General features: G+C 47.6%; 1 protein-coding gene across 1 annotated transcript in view; it reads left to right on the forward strand.

Moving 5' to 3' along the window:
- LOC144767623 (E3 ubiquitin-protein ligase TRIM11-like) overlaps positions 1 to 24,309 on the forward strand; it is a 178,074-nt gene that overhangs the window by 47,252 nt on the left and 106,513 nt on the right. The window lies entirely within an intron of this gene.

The following is a 24,309-nucleotide window of genomic DNA, read 5'->3' on the forward strand; positions in this document are numbered from 1 at the left end:
TGCCGATTTCGGCTGTTACCGACCGGTATTTGAATATTGAGATATAGGGGGCCTAAATTTACAGAATCGGTAAAGTTACAGATTCGGTATATTTACCGATTTGGTAAAATACCGAATCGGTAAATTTACCGATTCTGTAAATCCAGATGTAGGTGGCACTGAAAACAGTGCCACAGGCCCTTAGGAATTCGTTATTTACCACCAAATAATAATTGGTGGTAAATAATGAATTTCTGTGTACATGCACATCTGTACATGTACACCGGTGCCATGTGGCACACATACATGCCCTAAGGCCATGTATGTGTGTCACATTGCACACAAGCCAGAATCAGGGGTGCAACAGGGTGTCAAAGTGACACCCTGTCCCCCTTGTAAATTCGGTAATTTTACCGAATCGGTATTTACCGATTCGATAATTGACATTGATTCCTGTGGGCCTCAAAGCCCATAGGAATCAATGGCAATTACCGAATCGGTAACTACCGATTCGGTAATTACCGAATCTTACTGATTCGGTAATTGAATCGGTAAAAATACCTACATCCCGATTGCCAGTTCTTAAATACCGAATCGGTATGATTCGGTATTTAAGAATCGGTAATCTGGGATTATCTACATCTGGCCCTAGATGGTTAATCTTTAATTCTAGGGGGCACTCCCACAACTCTGTCATTAAGGGGGAGTTGGCAGAAATTGCATCCTGAAGAACTTGACCACAGTGGCAGAATGCAGCGAATCTTTGTTATGTTATGTGGGGGCATATTATCAACTGCCAGCGATAATTATCTCTGTCCGCCATCAGCGAGAAAATGTTTAACGCCAGCTATCGCTAATAATTATCACCATGCTAGCGCTGTATTAACAACGCATAGCGCAATGGTGATAATTAATCCAGCGAAAGCGTTGTTTTCCATGGAACATCACTGGTTCCATTGAAAACGGCGATAACCTTGCTGATACGACCCTGTGCTTGTATCAGCATAATCTGCCCCCAATGGTAAGTATACCTAAGTCAGCATTTTAGCATGCGTTAGTTTTTGTCGAAAACCGCGGTTTTCGCCACAAACTAATGCCTGCTAAAATACGTGGGCCTCCTTGTAAATATTGCGATGTGCACATCAGCGATAATTTACAAGCAGTACTGCCCAGTGACGCCCACATTGCATCTCATTAGAGATGCAAATCGAGGCATTGGGAAAATGGCTGCTAACATGCGCTAATGCATGTTAGCATCCCCATGTAGATAGGGCGATCATATTATAAGTCCCTTGTTAATATGCCCTGTGTATTGTAGAGCGCTCTATCATCCTTCAGATGTATCCTAGCACTGAACATGGAGTAACTAAAGGAAGGGGACAAGTGTGTTTTTTTTGCCATGAAATAGGCGAAGTACCATGCACAACCTTCACAGTTGCTGTGGCTGGCCTGATCCCCCATGTGCCACCCCGCGCCTCAATCCACTTGGCTGGTTCACCTCGTATTCTTTCTTGTGGAAGAGCCTTGGGCCGGAGTCCCCATTACAAGTGCTTCACATGACTTTGCTCGCTGCTTCCAACAGGGTTCAAGGCTCTGGGTCCTGAAGGATCCATCAAGTGTTGTTCTCGATTGTGATTGGTTCCAGCCACCCCATTGAGCAGGCCATGGCACAACTGACTGTTGGTGCCAGTCGTTGACAACATAAGACATTTACACTTGATTTAGATCTTGGTTGGACTACTGCCATCGCACTGCGGCTCCAAGTGATCCGTCAAGCTGACAGCGGTCATCCCGCTGTATTTAGATGTTGCAGCAATAGATAGGAGACCACCACAGCAGTGCTCTTCTGTGCTGGTTAAAAGTACTCCCTTGCCGTCAGGCCATCAGGTTTGTGCCAAGTCGATTTAGAAGTCCTGTTGTGCTGGCGGTGTCCTGGCTGCGGTTTGCTGACTGAGTGAGTTCCTAGTGCAGTGGAGACTGGTGAGTACAACTTATTGATGTGTCTATACACATGTATGTGATGTTTGCATGTTTAGATGTTTTCTGAAAAAGTAGATCAGGTGGGTCTAATTGACTCCAGTGACTGGAATAGGGTATGCAGATGACCCCAGCCTCACTACTCGAGACATACTGTAAGGAGGTGAAATACATTTACCTGCGTGGGCACCATCAGTAAAATTGACCAGCCAGCTATCGCTAATATGGGCCAACATGTGGCACAAAACAGGTCCATAAATAAGAAGCAAGGAAGTAATGGCGGCCTACCCCTGGCGCTGGCGGGATGAATTTCATCTCAGAAGGGTTGGACCCTGAGTGGTATAAGTGCAATCTTGGTTCACTGTGTGTGTGGGGGTGTTATTATGCATATTCAGGGATCTAGGGCTTCAGATGCAAAGCTTTTTCAAAAGGCCATAAGTGGGCTAATAGATCGTCCGTCACTTATTCTTGCCCCTTCAAAATGCATGTTTTGATAAAAGCGCAAAGTGTTTGTAGGCAACATGATATGCTGTGTATATAAATAGGCACTATTGGGAGATGGCCCCCGCTGCGACCGAATGTTGTGGCTTGGATGTGGTTGGAATAACCCCCCAGGAGTCCGTGGCCTCCCGTGAACTTTTTGGTGATCTCGGAGCATGAAGAACCACTTCCCAGAGGCCCGCAGTCGCCAATCAGCTGCTATGCTGCTCCTTAGCACCCGGAGGATAGTACAAAATTTTCGAGCTATCGCAACAAGAATTTTAGATTCTATTAAGGACACGGAGGCAAGGATTATGCTGTCTCAATTTCTATACTGAACTCGTAGCAGCCAATTAAAAGTAAACTACACAAATGAAAAACATCATATCCCATGAGGCTTTGAACCACGCCTCCTCATAACAGCCAATGGCAACATGTCAAAGTATACAAAACAGAGAAACACCATCTTGGGTTCCTCTTTCTTTGCGAAAAACCAGTCCATAAATACGAACGAAAAACACAGTCCCAACTCTCAACGGAGAGATAAACAGTTCCTTCTCATATGGAGAATATAATCCACAAGTCATGTGATAAACATCTTCTCACAAGGAGGTGATCCATCTCCAGCCGGAGTATCACTTCAGTTCTTGTTAGTCATTTCCTGAAAATAGAAACAAGGTTGAAATATAGGGAACCCACAAACTTGATTCTTTTAGGGTGGGTATTTAATACTGTTATGAATACAACAATATTACAACTTACAACTTAACAGTTGAAATAAACTGTCCCAACGGGTGGGATAATCCTCGCCTCGCTTCATTAATAGAATCTAAAATTCTTGTTGCAATAGCTGGAAAATTTTGTATTCTGTTTCAGGACCGGAGGCTTCTGATTATGCTGGTTCAAAGCTCATCCATAACAACAGAAGAAACATGAGAAATAGGCTTGTAATAAAATACTTTAAACATAGAATCAGCAGACCAGTCTGCCACTTTCAGGATATCCTCTAAAACGAGATCCCAACATGTAAGCCTTAGAGGCCATAGCTCCTCTAGCGGAATGAGCACCATACACAGAGATATCAATGCCAGCTTCTGACATCACCCATCTGACCCACCTAGCCAAGGTGGCAGCTGATAACGGTCTGAAAGGTTTCTGAATCGCTAATAGTAACTGACTCAACAGACCTGTGTGCAAGAGTGCGTTCCTCATAACATTTCAAACAATGCAAAACACATCATTTATTTTTATTAGTGAAAGCAGGATACTCTACCGAACGTGACATGTTTTTTGTCCGTTTCGTGATGATATAAGAGACACCCTGTGGAGAAAACATTCTGCCTGCCAGATCCAGAGCACGTACATCCGACATTCTGCAACAGGAGATTAAACATAACAACATGGTGAGTTTGGCAGATAACTGTTTCAAGGAAAGGTCTAAATTATCTGGCCAAGACTCAAGTAATGAGAGAACCTTAGAAACATCCCATAAGGTTAAATATTTGGGACGAGGGGATTAGCCACACTGACACACTTAAGTAGTTTGCATACCAGGGGTTGCATCCCCACAGGTTTGCCATCAATGGAATCATGGCCTGCCGAAATTGCAGACCTGAAGTTATTAACCAACCTGTAGGCAAGGCCCGATTCTGCACAATCAGACAGAAAGTTCAAAATCTCTGTTACATCTGATCCCACGGGATCCACATGCCTTTGAAGGCACCAACCCACCCATCACTTCCAGGAAGCTGAATATCGTTTCCGGGTGGATGGAGCCCAAGCTTGTTGTCTAAAGCCGGCAGCTGCCTGTGAAAGGCCTTCAATGCTCTCATGTCTCCTGAGAGAGTCCACACCATGAGAGATAGTTGGTTCTGCAGGACCAGCAGATGGCAAGCTCCCACTTGGTCCTGGAGAAGCATCGGGAATATTGGAAGTTAAAAAGGAAGATCCACAGACCACTCCAATAGTGTGTGAAACCACTACTGAGTCTTCCACAATGGTGTCACCAACACTATTGATGCCGTCTGATGACGGACGAAGGTCGCCACTCTCTGGATCCAGGAAAAAGGAGGAAACGCATAATTCCTGCACATCCCAAAAGGTGAAGGAACGCGTCCGTACCCATCGCCATCGGGTCTGGTCTCCAGCTGAAGAACGACGGGAGCTGAGCATTGAGGCGAGAGGCAAATTGATCTATCTTGCAGATGCCTTGCATACTCATAATCTCTGCAAACAACATGGGGTGAAGCCTCCAGTCGCTGTAGTCCCCGAGGAACCTGGAGTTCCAATCAACCTGGTTGAGCTTAGCCGGCAAGTACTCTGCTATGAGTGATCTTGTGATCTAGGCAGAAGTGCCAGAACTCCTTCACTATGTTGACCAACATACGTGACGTTGTTCCCCCTAGGCAATTGATATCTCACCGCGACACATTGTCCATCTGGAGGAGGAGCCAACAATTGCTCTTCAGAGGAGATATTGACCTTATCACAAATGAGCCTGCTAGAAGCTTGAGGCAGTTGATGTGCAACTTTAACTCATCTGCAGACCAATGTCCGCCTGTGGCAAAGTCTCCACATCGAGCGCCCCAGCGGCTGGCGTCGGACTCGAAAATGACGTCCGGGGATGCTCCAAATATCGCCCTTACATTCCAAGCCGTCATGTGTCCCAGCCACTGAAAGAAGCTCTTCTCGAGACAAAGGAATGAGATGATCATAATGAAACCTCTTCTGAATGTAGAAAATCTTGAGGCTCTGAAAGCCAGATAGTGCAGAGGGTCTGGGAAGATGGCCTGAATGGAGGAAGCTAGAAGGCCCACTATTCTCACCAGTACTCTCAGTGAAATCATTTGTTTGGACCGAGTGGTTTTGTTTTCCCTTCTGATAGACCTGATCTTGGTCAATGGGAGAAGTAGTTGCACAGAGACTGAGTCTATTTGAAAACACAGGAAATCTATCTGTTGGCTCAGAATTATCATTGACTTTTTAATGTTTATGACGAAGCCCAGATCCTGTAAAAGGGACATCGTCCACTCCAAATGAGTGAGGAGGAGAGTTCGATCCTGAACCAGGATCAGCATAACGTCGAGGTAGACAATCATGCACACTCCCATTACAAGAAGGCGGGAAACAACTGGTTTCAAGAGTTTGGTGAAAACCCACGGGGCTGACGACAGGCCAAAGGGGAATGTGCGATAACGGTATTGATTTCCTCGCCATTGGAATTGAAGGAATTTCTGATGAGAGGGGCAAATTGGGACCGTGGGATAGGCATCTTTCAGGTCTAAACGGACCATCCAGTCCTTCTCCAGCAGGAGATCTCTCAGAAGATGGATGTCCTCCATCTTGAAATGCCTGTAGACTACAAAGGGATTGAACTCTGTGAGATTTAAGACTAATCTCTGACCTCCTCCTTTCTATTGTACCAGGAAGACGTTGCTGCAAAATCCTCCGGGAATGAAGGATCCTGCGGCAATAGCCTGTTGTCCAAAAGCTCTTGCAGTTCTGAGTCTATAAAAATCTGTTCTTGAAGGGAAAAAAGGAGAGGCCGAGGAGGGCTATCTGATAACCCTGAACAGTTTGAAGAATCCACACATCTGTGGTGAGGTGCGTCCAATTTACAACAAAATGTAACAATCTGCCCCCTAGGGGAATCATTGGACACACAGGACTTACCAGAAGATTGGGTGTCTAAATTATTGTAGCCTCGGTTAACACCTCTGTTGAAGCGGCCCCTGTAGCCTCGAGACCAGGAAGGATAGAAGCCGGCCTCGTCCGGCTCTTGGGCGTAACCCCTGCGTCTGGGTGCAAAACCTCTCTGAGGACTGGGGTTAATGTAGCGGGTGGTCGAGCATCCTCTGCCACGCCCGGCCCTACCAATGAGGACTGCAACTTATCCAGGGAGGCGAAGGTGCTCACAAGTTTGGCAATGTCTGTTACAAACTTCTCGCCAAAAAGTTGTCCTTCAGCCCGAGGGTCCGGTTCGGACAAGGCCAACTCCACCAATTGAGGATCAATTCTAAGCAGGACAGACTTACAACGTTTGGAAGCCAAGGCGCAGTTAGCATTACCTAGCATACAGATCGCTCTTTGCGCCCATCCAGCCAGGACTTCGGGGTGAATAGTGGCCCCTGTCTCCTGTGCCTGGAGGGCCAACTCAAGAATTTTGGCAAGAGGACCTGAAAGGTCTAGCACCTTATCCTGACACGCCCGAAGGGCGCGATCGATCCCTTTCTACGGATCCTTTTTGTATTTCTTCAAGAAGGTGGTCATAGAGTCTATGTCCGGAGTGAGCCCCACCTTATGAGTTAAGTCTGGACGGGGGCATTCAGATTACAAGCAAGCCCTCGTGTCCTTATCAAAACTCCTACGTAAATGTGTTTGCATGTAGTCTGCGACTGCAGGGGGAGGGAAACAATCATCTGAACGTGGGTGGACAATGTCAAACATAAAGGGAGAGGGCTGGACGGAGGAAGATGAGTGTTTGCGCTTCTTAGCGCATCTGCGAGGTCTAGACTTCTAGGATGAGTCTGTGTCGGTGTCTGTATCGGTAGTGGTAACAGGAATATGGATAGGAGAAGAAGAGGGGAGGGCTGGGGCACCATCCTGTGCCTGCTCTTTAGACTTGTAGAGCTTCGAATTTGTGGGGACATGTGGCCAGGGAAGACCAGGGGGTTCTGGTGTGGGAAGTGGCGCTGGGACAGAGGAAGGCCCTGAGGGAGAGGGGTTAGAGGGATCAGGAAGTTCTAGTTACTGGGCTATAGGAAGTAAGGCAGAGGAGAGTGCATTCTCTTGCTTGGCATCCAACTTTTTGACAATAATATCCTCCATTTACTTATCATAATAATAATCTCCATCACCCTGGTCCTCACACGCAGCTACCTCCTCTTGGTGGAATTCACATTCTGCCATCCTCAAGGTGAATATTGATAATATTCAGTCACAAACCTCCAGAGGGAAGCACAATTATCAGCCCACACAAGTAGAGTAGGGCGTCGGTAGGGAGCAATGCTGGGGCAAAGGAGCCAATGAAACTATTATAACAGGCACCAATAAGAAGTAGAGCCCAGGACTAATGGAGGGAGTAAACCCCCACCTGCCTGTGCAGAGCAGAGGTGCCAAAAAAAAATTTCCAGCTGTCCTGGAATTTAAAGGGTTAATGTCTAGTGAGAGCTGAGCTTAAGCGCTGCCTTAGCTTGAGGAAAATGACCCGTTATGGCTCCAGAGCCTGCTGCGTAGCTCCCCTGTTCAGCCTGGGGCAGGGCGCTGGTCTGGCAATGAAACAAGAGAGCTGTGCATAAACACAGGCGCTTGCTCCGGTCGGGCTCCTGTGTGTGTCTCGCTCCCAGCGATGGGGGCCAATCCGCTCCGTACACAATCAGCGAGTGGTAAAAGTCAGCAGCCCCGGCGGCAGCGAAGTCACGAAATGGGGCAGAACCTAAAGCACAACACGCGATCAGAACTCAGGAAGTATGTAAAGCAGAACGCACGCAGGAAACGGAGCGTTTCACCGCCCAAACTTACCAAGCAATAATCACGCTGCACAACGCGGGTCGCCTACAACGATAAAACTTCACATTTATAAATCATACAATCTGAATATAGGCATCAACAAGTGAATAGCAATAAAGGCAAAATCAAAATAGACAAAGCAGAGAGACACTTATCTTTACTGCGGGAGCAGCAAAGAAAGAGGAGGCCAAGATGGTGTCTCTCTGTTTTGTATACTTTTCATGTTGCCTTTGGCTGTTATGAGGAGGCGTGGTTCAAAGCCTCATGGGATATGATGTTTTTCCTTTGTGTAGTTTACTTTTAATTGGCTGCTGTGAGTTCAGTAAAGAAATTGAGACTGCATAATCAGAAGCCTCCGGTCCTGACAGAGAATCAGGAACCTGCCTCCGACTCCGGGTCGTGGTCCGGAACTTCACAGGGTGCTCGAATCTTTGGTGCCTGTGGAGCACTGGAGCAAGGACCGCCAGCGTAGCAGTGAGGAGGGGTTTTCTTGATTGCGGGGGCTGGCTGTAATCTCATGTGGATACGAATACGAGGCTCAGGGTCTCGTTACAGCCAGTGGGTAAGTGGGACGCTTTCTGTATTTAACAGCGGGACAATCAACAGGGAATCCTGAGTAATATGCGTCAGTAAACAGACCTGGCCCGTTTCCCCCCGAATTTTGAAGAAATGTCCTTTTGAGATTTAGATGGAGTACAAATTTAAATACACCTCTAACTCTTCTCAATCAAATGATGTTGGAGGTTTAATAATACTAAGACTTTTCACCATTACTTTATCACGAGGAGGATGGTGAAGTGGTAATTATGTCCATTCACAGGTACGCTGTTGTTTTGCAGCAGTGTACCCTGCGGGGGAGGCAACGTTTTAGCCCCCTCGGTGAGTTGCTGTTAGGAGTCCACCTGGCAACCACACCATAATTGTAATTCTGTGATAACTCATAATATGAGTTGTGCTGCAACCTGAAAGTGTCAACACTTGATAATTGTCTGCAATTTTTGTTTTACCCTGTCTCTGGCACTACCATTCTCTCCCCCATTGTTTTTATTAACTATTACAGATTCAAAGCATCAGTGAGGTGGACATGCGTCCCCGTGTCCTGATGAAATTGACGGAAATTGTGTGGACAATAAAACATGTCGGCCGTTCAAGTTAAAATGGTCTAAACATACAGTTTCTTTTAACTGAGTGTGGACACTATTAAAATAAAGAATGGGTGGCATAGTTGTTCACAACTCCTTTTTAATTTAGAGATTTATTCACTTTCCTTTACACTACAGGGCTTAGACATTCGATAGATGACACCATTATCTACACGTTATTATGTTTTCTCACCACTTCAAGCGAGCCTAAGAATTAGGTTACACTTCTTTTCTTTCTGTCAGAAAGTTGCCAATGATGACAGAAAGTGGAAACCGGTGAGTACCAACCGTTAGCTCCATGGACGGTGCTTACGTGAGGAACTTTCTGACTTCTCTCACATTTTGTTCTTTGGTGGATGTGAGATTATCTATGGATGGTTCATAAACAATTTTAAATGAAAAACACTTAGAGGTAGGCATGACTAGATTATTTAGCATAGCCATACCTGGGAGTTCACATTACCAGCTTAGTACAAGTTAAAAAAAGTTAAGTGTTTTTTTAACAAATTTTATATAGAGTGAACTTGACGTGAAGGTATCTTCTGTCAGAGCGCTTTACATGAGCACCAGTTGTGTTACATGAGGACACGTTTATTTAAGCATGGGGAGATTAAGTGATTTGCCCAGAATCACAGAATGTTCGACATCTTTGCCGAGACTCAAACCCAGTTCCTGAGATTCGAGGTCGGCCACCCTAGCCGTTAGGCCAACTCCTCTTCCCTTTTGTCTAACCAGGTTATTTTTGTATGGATTCCATGAGTGGAGGGTGACCTCGTTATATTCCCTCTTTTGCTTCTATTTTTTGCTGATGTTTGAAGGAAAACCATATGTAGGCAATCTCTTTTGTACCTTTTTGTTACATAGTGGATTCCACTTACACAACATAAACACACTATTGAATGCCCATCCACAGGCACCACTAGCACCACAACAGCAAAAAAAAAAATCAGTGTCAATACAGGTGTCCGAAAAAAGTAGGAAAAATAAGACTATTGCATTACACCTAAGAAAAATATAGTATTTAAGAGCAATGCAGAAATACACGAGACTAGTACAATTGTCAACACATGATACATAGGATATTTGTACAAGTAGATCTCAGAGACAAAGAAGTAATTTGCCATCGTGGTTGAGTTGGAGCAGCAAAGGAGGTACCTAGATGATGGGGTACAAGACAGAAATGGAAGCACGAAAAAAGGTAAGTTTTTACCTAATTTCCTTTGATTCCGCCAACTCAGATTAGGCGGGATTCCTGCCACAGTTGACTCAATGAAAAGGCAAATTGTGATTGGCTCAGCAGTAACCTTGGCTAGAGTTTCGCTGATAGCCGCTTCTACCTATGATGCCATTTGCATTGATGCAGGCGAAAAATCCTGGCAGAGTTGGCGGGACTGTGGTAGTTCTTTCTCCGTAGACTTGCAGGCTATACAGCAGGCGGACTGCCAAGTAGGCGGGCGGTGAAGCCATCCAAAAAGAAGCAGTGTAGCCTGATCCACCAAGATCTAAATCAATCTCTTAGTCTATGACTGCAGACTGTATCACCCCACTGTACTTACTGCGCTCCCTAATCTGATAGAGACTTCTAGCTGCATATTCCTTACCTTTGAAATTCCCATCGATCAGACTGGATCAGAAAACGTTTCTATGAGCAGCACCCTTGTGCGCCGTCGGTGGCTTCGTTCTGTTCCATGTGGTGCCATTGGCGTTGTTGTTGTGCGGACATCAGTTATTTTCTTTCTGCGTCAATAATCCCCGATATTTGATATCTGATATTTGATATTTATGAATTTATATAGCGCTCAAATCACCCCGACAGAGTTATCTCCGTGCTGGAGCATCGTGCTTCAGCCAGAACGAACACACCTCAGAAGAGAGAGGTTTTCAGCAGCTTCCTGAAATGTAGGAGGTTCTGGCATTCTCGTAATTGGCAGGGAAGTTTGTACCAAAGAGTAGGGGCATGATAAGTAAACGCCCTGCCACCCTTGTGAGCTTTTTTAATTCTCAGAGTGCAGAGAAGTGACTTGGATCCTGACCGAGGAGGCTTAGGGGGAGTGTACCTTGACAGTTTGTCGGACAGTTAAGGGGGTACCAGCCCATTAAGAGCTTTGAAAACGGTGCAACTGATCTTTAATTTCACTCATTTTCTCACTGGAAGCCAGTGGAGTTTGTTTAGAAGCAGAATCAACGCTGTTCTGAGAGGGGCATTCACAACTAATCGGGCCACGGTGTTCTGGACCACTTGCAATTTGTCCAGGGAGGCCTGATTGGCAGAGCCCAAAGAATGCATTGCAGTGGTCCAGTCGGCTTAGCACCAGAGCTTGCATCAGTGTTTTTCATGTGGAAGGTGGTAGTAGAGGGAACACTCTACTAAGAAGGCTGAGCATGTGGAAGCATGTACCTGCAGTCGTGGTGGCGTGTGCTTCTAGCGTAAGTTTCGGGACGATGCGAATTCCCAGATTCTTGACCACTGTTTTCGGGGAGGGTGCCGGGCCAAGTTCCTCCGGCCAACAACTAGGTGACCAGCTAATTGCCACGCCTCCAAACAACATAATTTCCGATTTCTCAGCATTCAGTTGGAGGCGGTTGGCCCTCATCCATGCGGCAACGGTCTTCAAGCCTTCTGAAAAGATGAGTTGGGTGTTATGGCTGGTTTTATCAAATGAAAATATGGCTGGGTGTCGTCCGCGTGAGAAATGGGACTAAACCCTAGAGTCTTCAATAGTCACTCCAAGGGAGTGACATGTATGGTAAAAAGGGTAGGGTTCAAACATGAGCCCTGCTGTACTCCCTTGGTTACTTTGGTGGTCTTGGATCTGAAAGTGCCCATAGTGACTGTTTGAATTCTGTCCGTTAGGAAGTCTGCCAGCCATTTCAATGCAGCCCCTTGAACCCCAATGTCCTGAAGTCTCTCCAGTAGGATTTGGTGCGAGATGGTGCCAAACGCCGCCGATAGGTCAAGCCGCACTAGGAGTGCTGCTTGACCCTTGTCCAGTGCCGTTCTGATGTTATCAGTTATCTCTGTCAAGACAGACTCTGTACTGTGCTTGGCCCGGAAGACTGACTGGGAGACATCTAGGCAATGTGCAGATTCTACAAACTCAGAGAGGTACCTGTTCATGTGTTTTTTTAGCAACTTACTTTGCAGGGAGAGCAGAGAAGTGGGGCGGTAGTTGGACAGTTCATCTATGGGAGCTTTGAGGTCTTTACGGATTGGAACAACTTGTGCAGCTTTCCATTCGGGAGGGAGTCTGCCATCCTTGAGGAACTATTGAGGATGGTACAGATAGGAGTAGCGAGTTGTTAAGCAAGTCGGGAGGTGGTCTTTGCTGGGATTACATCTAAGGGGGACCCTGATTTGACCTTAGTAAGCAGAGACTCTACCTCTTCAGGGATAAGTGATTGAAAGTTAAGCAGTTGTACGGTGTTGGCAGAAGTTGGTAGGGGTTCTGTAAGGGAGGTAATATAAACATCACTAGCTGTGGTTATTTTGTGGTAGATAGTGTTAATTTTCTGGATGACATAGGCTGCTACATTGTCACATAGGTTTTGAGAAGAGGCCTCTACAGTATCGCATGCCTTGGGGTGTGTAAAGGACTTCAGAATTTGGTATAGAGTCTTTGAGTTGTTGCCGGCCTGCACTAATTGGTTGGCGATGTACAGCTCGCGTGCAGACTTAGATTTTTTATGGTACAAGGATAGTGCAGCCTTGATTCTCTTTATCCTGTGCATGGTGCGAGGGTCGCGATTTACGTTCTGATTTTTTACATTGGCTCTTTTCTGTCCGCAGGAGCTGGGAATACCAACTGGATTGAGAGTGTTTGGGAGGGTGGGTCTGTAGTTTCAGAGGCGCTAGGTTACCAACATTGGATTGTAGGATAGAGTTAAAGTTGGCTAGCTGTTCTTCAACACTACCTATGTCCGTATCACTGTTCTAGGAGCGTAAAGGAGTCTAGAACTGGCCAGGGATAAGTTTGTGCCATTGTCTATAACATTGCGTGGTGCGGGTTATGGGGGTTGAATGAATTCTAGGATTCATAATTTGAAAGTCCATCAAGGAATGGTCTGTCCAAGTTAGAGGATGAGTTATCCCACAGATGATATTGGAGGAATTAATATTAGGTCTAAGGTATGTTCTGCTAAGTGCATAGGGACATGGTTGATGTTCAAGAGTTCAAGGTTGGCCAGATCTACCGGACAAGCTGAGGCGTTGATGTTGTCGGCATTTTCACTATGGATGTTGAAATCACCCAAGAGTAGAACGTTTTTTGGTTGAGATAATGTATGGGGAGATAAATTCCAGCAGTAGATTAGTAAAGTCTGTTAATGGGCCCAGAGGTCTGTATACAAATGCACCTTTCCAACTATGCTGAGTGTCCAAGTCAAGTCTAAAAACTATACCCTCTAGAGTTCCCTTACACATCGGATCTAGAATGGAGATAGTGATAGAATCCTTGTGAATAATGGCTATACCTCCCCCCATCCTTCCTGGCCTGTCGAGTTTTTGGATTCTATAGCCCCCTGGGAGTGCTACTGTGATTACGGGGTTAAAGGAGGGTTTGGTCCAGGTTTCGGTCAAAAACCCAATTTGATGTTTGTTTTCGGACAGTAGATCCCAAATGTCAACAGCGTCTTTAGGGAGGAATCTTACATTGACCAACAAACAGTGCCAACTTAAATTTGTAGGCTGGGTCTGGTCAGGACCTCGTGGAGTACTCACGCAGAGTCTAGATCTCATTATCGGGTCGGGAGGTGCACAGTGCGCTGGAGAATCTTTTAGGGCAATGCTCTGAAACCTACAGTTTCTGCATGTGAAAAGCCCTTCTGGCTTTGTGGGAAGAGAAGGGGTGGGGTATGCTAAGTGCTCACAGGGGTTAGTAAAATTTGTATTTTATCTTTAATAAATCGTCTCGTGTATATGAGCAGCGGTAATCCTTAGGGTAGGCACTATCTGAGAAAAAACTAACAGGGGTTCCGGCTCCCGGCGACGTCCAGGCGCAGACAGGCTTGCCTTAGGCGCGCCCGCTGCACCCGTCCGCTTCGCGTCAAGCCAGTCATGGATTAAGTAGGGGATCGGGGCAGATCTGGAGAAGAGCTACCACTCTGTCGCTTTTTGACAGATTTTTCTTGATATTTTGTCAAAAATTATTTGCTTGTGTGTCAAGGAATGTCCTTCAGGAAAATAGGGTTCTGGCGTGTGCTGCCTGTCAACGCACCATTTCAATTACCAACCTGCACCATGTGTGCTTATGGTGTCTAAAGCATGACCACGACTCAAAGTTTTTTGGACTGCCGGACCATGGCGCCAAAAGCTTTGAGGGAGCGAACCTTAAAGATGCTTACGGCCTTACCGTCGACACCATCTAGCGCAACTCCTAGGAGGACTCGGTATTGATCAGGAAGAAGGTCGCAGGACCACTACAGGAACTACAAGTCCTCTTCTTCAGACTCAAGGTCCTCAGGACACTCGGGGAAGAGGCACAAGAAGAAGATGATGTCTAAACAGACATGACTTCACCTCATCTGTCAATTGACAAGACCAGTGGGGAACATGAACGTTTCAGGCATGGTTCTGCAAAGATGTTGCCAGGTCGTAGTTTGCGCCTCCCCTGTTTCTGGGAGCCAGATTGATCTCTACTCAAATAGGAGTTTTACAAGGCTATGCGCTAAGTATTCGAGTGGGCTGACCCCTCCGGACTTACTTTGTGACCCGTGGCATCGGGGAGGGAGGCTCCATCAGGTTATGCACCAATGGCTCTGTCCTCTGCTCCGATGGAGTCTCATGGTTCCAATCTTGGATCAATGCCGGTTGTGCCACTGTGACTTTATCCTGTGCTGGTACCGATGTCAGTCCTCCCGGTGCTACTGGTGCCCAATTGCGGCACCAGCCCCATTCTCTTCCCTGGAAACAAGAGCGTGTGGGGTCACTGGGACTCTTCAAAAACACCAGTTGTACACCCCTAGTGACACTTTGGACTGGTATGAGGATCTTGGAGAAGCCAATGAACTGGACACCTCTCCAGATACTGGTTTGCTCTCTCCACCTACCGTAGCTATGGAGGAGAGAGATTCCTATGCAATGCTGATGAAGGGCTTCAGCCTTGGGCTTCTTCATCTTAATCCCTATTGCCGTACAATGAGGATCTCACTGATGTCCTTCTGGGAACTCAGCAGCGAGTCCAGGATATTCAGGTTATGATACCGATGGTTCAGCCTCTATCGCGGATTTCGGTGATAATGACTCTAAGGCTGCTGGGCTTCATGGCTTCCTGCATCCTGACGGTAAATGTCAGTGAGTGGTGTGGCTCACTGGTTAGAGGTGGCAGACCCGGAAGCAGAGAACGGCCCGGGACCAGGGTTCAATTCCCGACGAACGGCCCGGGACCAGGGTTCAATTCCCGACGCGGCAGGGTCGTGGACCAGGGTCAGCGGACTCGATAATTCTCGCCTCGGTGCCTACTCTAACCAGGGATCACACTCTGGGTAGTAAGCTTGTCTCATCTCTACAACGGCCCCCACAGACGCCGGGGATGCCTAGTTTCACCTTGGAGATACCCAGAAGGGACCATCTCACAGGGAAAGCCAGGATGGGTTCCCCAGCGGTCTTCAGCGCCGGGACGCTTACGGGCAGCTGTGCGCTTTACAAGTCGCACACATTTACATTTACATTTACAAATCATGCCAGATAGCATATGTGTGAGAAGTTGGCCTGATAGGTGATGTTTCCAATTCTGGAACCACCTGTTATCAGACCAAACAATCCCTTATGGTGTCTGGTTGTAAGTCAACCTTATTAGACAAGCTATCCTAGGGGTAGCATGGACTAAGCAGCCTAAAGGCTTAACTTAAGAGGTCGTGTTAAGCGAGCTGTTTTACCACATACAATCCTGTAGTACCAAATGAAAGGACACCACACAAGTATATATTATAAAAATATATGTATTTATTACTAAAAACAATCCCCAGTATTCTTTATGAATAAAGGGGCACAAGCGTTAAATCAAAAGCACTGTTTAAACATACAAAGTTGCACAATTATGGATGAGGGCAGGGGGCCACTCAAACCATATACTAAACAAGTGGTATAAGAGATGCCACTCGTGCAGTGGTTAGGCCTAGGGCCTAGGGAATCGCTGGGAGCAGTCAGGACAAGCAATGCTGAAGTCGGGAATGGCCCTCGGGATTCGGGAGATGTGCGGAAAGCGCACGCATGCACCAATGTTAACCAATGGTGCGTAAAAGTTGTAAAGTTAAAGTTTAAGGACACTTCCGCTGAACCTAGAGGAACAAAACTTAACACACAGACCCTAGAGATGTGCACCAGTGTGGGAACACTGGCGGAGCAAAGTTACCTCACCCACAGGAAGTGGGTGCACAGGGTCGAAGTGGCGTCGGGTTCTGACACGCAGGCTCTTGGTGCTTGAAGCTGAAAGGGCTGCAGGCGGGTTAAAGATGAAGTGTCCGGTGGAGTCCAAGGGTGGACTCAAGTCGAAGGGTACCTGAAAGCAGAGGGGACAGAGTCTGGGTCACTCAGCAGTGACCAGGGTGGAACCAGGACGGAACCAGGCAATGTCGGGCGCAATCAGGTGGTCGTCGAGGAGCTTCTCTCCGCTGTCACGTGGGCTCTGGGGCATCTGCGACGTCCAGGAGCAGGTCACGATCTGTCCCACGCAGGCTCTCACCGTCGGTGCAGTCGGCTTCAAGTTTGGAGCAAACAAGCCTTGGCAAGAGCAATCCACGCGGGATCGGAAGATTGCTTCTCACTCGGACCAGGAAGGTCAGAGTCGGGGCTCCTTTTCAGGGGAGCTGGTGTGGATCTGGAGCAACCAGATTCACGAGTCTTCTTAGTCAGTTCATCGGCACAGGGACCACTAGCCAGCTGGCAAGTGACCGGGCCAACGCGTTGAGCCAAATAGAGCAGAAGGGCCCCACGCAGCACTCGTCGAGTGTGGAGGGCTGAACTTCGGCTCAGGAGTAGCTCAGGGTGGGGGCTTCTCAAACCCCGGTGTACAGCTGCGAGGGTCACTCGTGGGCTGCAGGGTCAGCGTCTCGTGGTCAATTCAAGATGGCGTGCCCCACGCTTCCGGTCGCCTCCACGGGTCTCAGCTTTGCAGGGACTGTGGATCGGGCTGTTAGAAGGCAGGCAGGCTTGATCTCGTCGATCTCAGTCGCTCGAGTTCCGGCGGGAACTGCAACTAGGTAGACGTCGAGGGCTGGATGGTGCCTGCTGCTGCAGGGTGGTCACTCCTTGACCACAAGGGAGATTCTTCGGGCTTCCACGTTGAGATGGAGGGCGAAGGGTCCAGAATTTCGTTTCAAATGTTTCTTCCAGGAAATCTGATGTGCATTGGCACTGCTCCCACTCTTATTCGAATCTGGGGGGCGTGATTACCTGCTAGGTCCTCCCCTATGGGTGGGACCCAGGAAGTGGGTGGATACACCCCCTTCCTTTGATCCAGGCCGCCCTGGCACGAGGGCTGGAGTGCCCCAGAACCGGTTTGGCCGGATTATGCAAGGGGCAGCCTTGTGCGCCCCAGGCAGTGTCTGGTTTCTTTCAAACCTCCCTGCTACAATCCACTATCTCCTGTCTGGAGGGCGGTGACAACCTCCTGTGACAGGAAACCCTTTGTCCAGGACCCCTTTGGCTGAGTTTCGGTCAGCTACAGGGGTCCAGACATTTGTCTGTGGCAGAGGCATCCATTTTGTGGATCTAAGGTCTTTGGAGAAATTAACCGCGTTTCAGTAAAGCAACATGTCTTACCCCTCTAGAGGGGTGGAATGCCATCCCCGTCGCCAGAACTGGCGAGGGGATGGTATTCCAAATCGTATGACACCTTACACGACATGTTTTGATAAAGCCAAACCAAAGTTGCTATTTAACCGCGAGGATTATAAGGCACTTAAGAGTATATGGTATGGCATTATCCTGAAACAGCTTAGGGAGTTGTTCCCGACAGCTGCAGACAGGCTCAGCTCATGCTAGAGCTCCATCTCACATAAAACCACGCACTCTGCCTCCAGGATTGATGAGGCCTTCCATAGGAGTGGCTCACAGGTTTACATGTGTCCAGATATAGGTTTAGATATAGGTATACTATATCTAAGCAAGGGGTGTTTACACCACCTTACCCCAGCTGAGTGATCAGCCAGTTGTGTCAATTTAAGAACCAGCCAGGGGTGGCAAAAGATATGCTGCAGCCCCTGGTAGGCCTTGGATGCACCTATGCCCTGGGCACCTATAGTGCACTGTACAGGGGCTGACAAGGTGTCCAGTACCAAATTGGTGATGTACCTATAGTACATGTATGTGAATTTAGTGAGAGAACAGCAGGCTGGGGGTCTGATCAGCAGGCCCACAGCCTCAGTAGTCGAAAACCAGTGAAGCAAAAAGCATAAATTTGGGGTGACCATAGGATAGCAGACCCTACTCTCCTACACAACCCCCCCCCCAAACGCAGGGACATTAAACTAATCTTGACCAGATAAGTCTTCATGTTCTAAGTGGAAGTACCGGGAGAGACCATCTGCATTACCATGGTCAGTCCCTGGGCGGTGCTCCACTGTAAAGTCCATCCCCTGTAGGGAAATGGACCACCTGAGCAGTTTGGGATTTTCACCCTTCATCTGATTAAGCCATAAGAGGGGCTTATGGTCTGTTTGCACCAGGAAGTGAGTTCCAAACAAGTAGGACCTCAACTTCTTTAATGCCCAAACCACAGCAAAGGCCTCCCTCTCAATGGCTGACCAACGTTTTTCTCTTGGGGTCAGCCTCCTGCTAATGAAAGCAATAGGCTGGTCTTGACCATCTTGATTAAGTTGTGAGAGCACAGCTCCCACCCCCAACTCAGAAGCATCTGTCTGTACAATGAACTGTTTGGAGTAGTCAGGACTCTTCAGGATAGGTGCAGAGCACATGGCCTTCTTCAGGTCTTCAAATGCCTTCTGACAGCTAACTGTCCACTGAACCTTTTTTGGCATCTTCTTGGATGTCAAGTCATTTAATGGTGTCACTATAGACCCATAGTTCTTCACAAACTTCCTGTAATACCCAGTCAGGCCCAAGAAGGCTCTGACTTGTGTCTGGGTAACTGGAGGAGCCCAGTCCTGTATGGCCTGGATTTTGCTCTCCAGTGGCTGAACCTGGCCTCCACCTCCTAGATGGCCCAGGTATACAACCTTACTCTGCCCTATCTGGCACTTAGTGGCCTTGATAGTTAGGCCTGCCTTCTGCAGGGCCTCCAAAACTCTCTTCAGGTGGATCAGGTGATCCTCCCAGGTGGAGCTAAAGACAGCAATATCATCCAGATAAGCTGCACAAAAGTCATCCAACCCAGTAAGGACTTGGTTCACCAACCTTTGGAAAGTGGCAGGTGCATTCTTCAAACCAAAGGGCATTACCACAAACTGATAATGTCCACTAGGGGTAGAGAATGCTGTTTTGGCTTTTGACTCCTCAGCTAGTCTGATTTGCCAGTAGCCAGCTGTCAGATCGAATGTGCTCAGAAACTTGGCAGAAGCCAATCTGTCAATGAGTTCATCTGCTCTTGGAATGGGGTGAGCATCTGTCCTAGCGACAGCATTGAGACCCCTGTAATCCACGCAAAACCTCATTTCTCTCTTTCCATCTTGGGTATGAGGTTTTGGCACCAGGACTACTGGGCTGGCCCATGGGCTCTCTGATTGCTCAATCACTCCAAGCTCTAACATCTTTTGCACCTCAGCCTTGATGCAATCCCTGACATGGTCAGGTTGCCTGTAGATCTTATTCTTGACAGGCAGACTGTCACCAGTGTCCACTACATGGGTACACCAGTCAGTCTGGCTGGGTGTGAGTGAAAACAAATGCCTGTGGGCCTGCAAAACTTGTCTGCAGTCCATCTGTTGCTGGTCAGTGAGGCTGCCTGCCAAGGCTACTCCATCAACTGAACCATCATCAGGGTTCTGAGAAAGCAGGTCTGGGAGAGGGTCACTCTCTTCCTCCTGTTCCCCATCTGTGGCCATGAGCAAGCTCATGTCCTCCCTGTCCACAAATGCTTTCAAGCGATTCACATGGATTACCCTGTGAGGGCTCCTGGGTGTTCCAAAGTCCACCAAGTAGGTGACTTCTCCCTTCTTTGCAATAATAGGATAGGGTCCACTCCATTTGTCTTGGAGTGCTGCTGGAGCCACTGGCTCCAGTACCCATACCTTCTGTCCTGGTTGGAACTCTACCAGCACAGCCTTTTGGTCATGCCAAGCTTTCTGTAATTCTTGGCTAGCCTCCAGGTTTTTAGATGCTCTTTCCATGTACTCAGCCATCCTGGAGCGGAGACCAAGTACATAGTCCACTATGTCTAGTTTGGGTTGTTTGAGAGGTAACTCCCATCCTTCTTTCACCAAACACAATGGACCTCTCACAGGGTGGCCAAACAAAAGTTCAAAAGGGCTGTAGCCAACCCCCTTCTGTGGGACCTCTCTGTAAGCAAAGAGCAGGCAGGGTAAAAGAATGTCCCATTTCCGCCTGAGCTTCTCTGGTAATCCTTTTATCATGCCTTTAAGGGTCTTGTTAAATCTCTCCACAAGCCCATTGCACTGTGGATGATATGGGGTGGTAAACTTATAGTTTACTCCACATTCCTTCCACATTGCTTTCAGATAGCTAGACATAAAATTCGTGCCTCTATCTGATAGTACCTCCTTAGGAAAGCCCACTCTTGAGAAAACTGCAATGAGGGCCTTTGCCACCACAGGTGCTGTGGTGGTCCTTAGGGGAATAGCCTCTGGATACCTGGTGGCATGATCCACTACCACCAGTATGAATCTGTTCCCAGATGCTGTTTGGGGGTCCATTGGACCCACACTATAAAATTCCAACTCTCTCAAAGGGGACCCCCACCACAGGTAGTGGTATTAGGGGGGCCTTTGTTGTGCCACCTGACTTACCACTGGCTTGGCAAGTGACACAGGAGCGACAAAACTCCTTGACATTCTCTGACATGTGAGGCCAGTGAAAGTGTGAGACAAGCCTGTCCCACGTCTTGTTCTGGCCTAAGTGTCCTGCAAGGGGAATATCATGGGCCAAGGTAAGAAGGAACCCCCTAAACTGCAGTGGTATAACCAACCTCCTGGTCATGCCAGGCTTGGGGTCTCTAGCCTCTGAGTAAAGGAGTCCATCATCCCAATACACAGTATGGGTACCTTGGGCATCCCCAGCAGCCTCAGCAGCAGCCTGCTGTCTGAGGGGTTCAAGGGAAGGGCAATCTAATTGAGCCTGCCTCAGGTCTGCCCTTGAGGGTCCCCCTGTCCCCAGAAACTCAACCTGGTCAGGTTCAAGCTCCTCAGAGACAGTCTCCTCTTGGACTGCAGAATCAGTTTCCTCTGAAACTTGATCCTCAACCTGGGGCAAGGTGGAAGGCTCAGCCTTTCCTCTCTTGCTCCTTCTCTTGGGTTGTGGATGGTCTATTGTTCCAAGATCCACCACTGGTTCAGGAAGGCACTTCTTAGCCTGAGCCCTTGTCATGGCAAGGACATGCTCTGAAATCCCTAGCATTTCTGCATGAGTCCTGTACTCCACTTCTGACCATGCTGAGCTTTCAAGGTCATTGCCTAACAGACAGTCTACTGGTAGGTCTGCACTCACCACAACCTTCTTTAGGCCATCAACTCCTCCCCAGGAGAAGTTCACAACTGCCACACTATGGGAAGTAGTGGAGTTGCTTGCATTGGTTACTAGGTAGCTCTCTCCTAGTACAATCTGTCCAGGGTCCACAAAGTCAGGTGTCACCATTGTAACACTGGCACATGTGTCCCTGTAGGCTTGAGCCAGTTTCTCATTAATTAAGGGAGTCTGCCTGTATTTGCCCAGGTTACTGGGGCTTACTGCAGTGGGCAACTCAATGTCCACATCATACAGGAGAACTGCCTGTGTAGGGATTCTGACTAGGCCAGATCCTACTTCAATACCCAGGGTCTACCCAGCTACACCCTTGGACTGTGTTCCACCACTGCTTACTGTACTTGGGGTTGCAGTTGCTTTAGGAGCTGTAGTGGTGGGAACTGGATTTGCCTTGGTGCACTCACTGCCCCAGTGTGAAACTGATTTGCAGGTATTACACCAAGGTGTCTTTGGACCTTTGTTCTTCTTCTTCTTGTTACCATTTTGGGAACCACCCTCCTTACTATTAGTTTGGGGGCCTGAAGACTTCTGGTCTTTTTCTTTATCTTTCTGATTCTGATTACCACCCTTCTGGTCTGTTTTCTTCTGGTCACCACCTTGGTTCTGGGGTTTCTGCTTAATCCTTGTTCTGACCCATTTGTCCGCCTTCTTTCCCAATTCTTGGGGAGAGGTCAGATCAGAGTCAATAAGGTATTGATGCAACAGCTGGTTTGTGCAGTTATTAAGGATCTGTTCTCTCATCATAAGATTGTACAATCCTGTATAGTCTGAAACTTTACTTCCCTGCAACCAACCCTCCAAAGCCTTAGTGGCACACTCAACAAAATCAGTCCAGTCTTGAGTCTGTGCTTTTTGGGTGTCTCTGAACAACAACCTGTATTGCTCAGTGGTTAGGCCAAACCCATCAATAAGAGCACTCTTCAAAACAGAGTAGTTTTTGGCATCCTCAGGTCTAACTGTGAGGAGCCTGTCCCTCCCTTTCTCAGAAAAGGAGTACCACAAAATTGCAGCCCACTGTTCCTCAGGAACCTGCTGTACCATGCCGGCTCTCTCAAGAGCAGTCATCAATTTGTGGATGTCATCCCCTTCTTTGAAGGGGGCCACAATTTTAGTCAGGTTTCTATTGTCATAGCCCCTGTCTTTTTCTCTTGGAAAATTGCTGCCACCAGTGACATCTAAGCCACTTAATTTCTGCTCTCTTGCCAAGGCAAGTCTAGCTTGAGCCAAGGCTACCTCCTCCCTCTCTATCTGGAGTTTGACAGCCCTCATTCTGGCCCTATGCTCTAGCTTTTGAGAAGCACTCATGCCTCTCTACGATTCTCTGGAGACACTAGAAACATGAGAGTCCCCTGAGGGAGATCTCACTCTTCTGTTGCCTGGGAGAATAACATGGTGGGTTCTGGGGAGGTGCTGGCCCTCTCCATTCCCCAGTAGGTCCAAGTTGGCCTGGCTAAGCCTGGCAACTGGAACCTGGCTACCCCTCTGATCCTGATCATCTAAGTCCTCAACTTCTGAGTCCTCCTCCTCCTCTTCTTCATCTTCATCCTCCTCCTGAGGGGGGTCAGTTACAGGGGGGTTCCCTCCATTTCCTGTTTCTAGGGAAGCTTGCTTCGCCTTTTCTAAGTCATCCTGTTCTAGGATTTCTACCAGGATTAGGCAGGTGGGGCTTCTGCCCCTTTTTAACCCTCTTGCTTTGCACAAGGCAATCAAGTCTCTACGGGTTAACTTGTCATATCCAAAAGTTGCCTGGGTAAGGTCAACTGTCGCAGGAGTAGACCCTGAGGCTTTTCCTGTGTCAGACATGGTTACTAGTGAGGTGTAAGTGGTGCACTTACCTACACTAAGTGTTTTCCTACTGTACCTTGCTAGTGAGTTGTAGTCAGGGTGTGCTAATCCCTTTAATCTACAACTACTAAGTTCAGTAGAACTTAATATGCTAAGCTTTTGATTTATATGTACCTAGAGGTACTTGATGTGATCTTTCAATTTGATACAAAGATTGCAATGGTAAAACAACAGCAAGCTCAAATCCGCACCGCTGCTCACCAATGTGAGAAGTTGGCCTGATAGGTGATGTTTCCAATTCTGGAACCACCTGTTATCAGACCAAACAATCCCTTATGGTGTCTGGTTGTAAGTCAACCTTATTAGACAAGCTATCCTAGGGGTAGCATGGACTAAGCAGCCTAAAGGCTTAACTTAAGAGGTCGTGTTAAGCGAGCTGTTTTACCACATACAATCCTGTAGTACCAAATGAAAGGACACCACACAAGTATATATTATAAAAATATATGTATTTATTACTAAAAACAATCCCCAGTATTCTTTATGAATAAAGGGGCACAAGCGTTAAATCAAAAGCACTGTTTAAACATACAAAGTTGCACAATTATGGATGAGGGCAGGGGGCCACTCAAACCATATACTAAACAAGTGGTATAAGAGATGCCACTCGTGCAGTGGTTAGGCCTAGGGCCTAGGGAATCGCTGGGAGCAGTCAGGACAAGCAATGCTGAAGTCGGGAATGGCCCTCGGGATTCGGGAGATGTGCGGAAAGCGCACGCATGCACC

This window comes from Lissotriton helveticus, chromosome 1_1, assembly GCF_964261635.1.
Source record: "Lissotriton helveticus chromosome 1_1, aLisHel1.1, whole genome shotgun sequence".
NCBI classification, from domain to species: domain Eukaryota; kingdom Metazoa; phylum Chordata; class Amphibia; order Caudata; family Salamandridae; genus Lissotriton; species Lissotriton helveticus.